This window comes from Arachis duranensis, unplaced genomic scaffold (genome assembly GCF_000817695.3).
Source record: "Arachis duranensis cultivar V14167 unplaced genomic scaffold, aradu.V14167.gnm2.J7QH unplaced_Scaffold_232525, whole genome shotgun sequence".
Taxonomy (NCBI): domain Eukaryota; kingdom Viridiplantae; phylum Streptophyta; class Magnoliopsida; order Fabales; family Fabaceae; genus Arachis; species Arachis duranensis.
This window is the reverse complement of record NW_026264851.1, coordinates 427,649-428,450: the sequence shown is the minus strand read 5'-3', so window position 1 is coordinate 428,450 and position 802 is coordinate 427,649.

Genomic DNA, 802 nt, shown 5'->3' with positions numbered 1-802 from the left:
ATATTCTATTCATGATAAAAAAACAATAATTTTAATTATGATATGATATGATAAAATCATATAATTTTAACAAAACAAATATACGATGTATAACTAACGTAAATAATAAAAAATTATCTTAATAATAACTAATTTACATATTTGATTTTTTTAATAAAGCCTATATATAGTTTTTTTGTGGAACATGAGTTTAGATATGAGAGTCAACTCATTTTCTTTAAATTTATTATTCTTCGTTTGCTATTTTATAGAATATATTCTTCATTTTTCATCGAAGTTGATCCTTTTAAGGTACAATTTATAATTTTGTATAGTATTTTTTATATACTCATTTTATTATATTATTCTTTTGATAATTTAATAATTATTCTTACTCCAACTTATTCTTTTCGTCTAATGTTCCAGTGCGATTGTCTTTTGTCGCAATCGTTTATAATGCATCACATTCATGAAATACCCCATCGAGTTGTATTCACTGATTCGGGTTTTAATTACATGGATGTAAGCGTCCAAAGAAGAGACAGTAAACTCTATTTTACCGAAGAATTGTTGGATCTACTCACATATTATGACTAACCTAATGGAATAATGTAGGTAAAATTAGTTTTCTTGGGAGAAGCTCAATTTTTTATTGAGGAATTATTTCTACGGAGTTTTGTAGGCCAAGTTCAAGTTCCATCCCCTCTATACTTTCTATGTTTGCTCAAAGATCTTCGAAATGGAGCACATAATGAGATTGAATTCCCTCAGTTTAAGTTCAGTTTTGCTAAATTTGTGTCAAACTCGGATATGCAATTTCAAC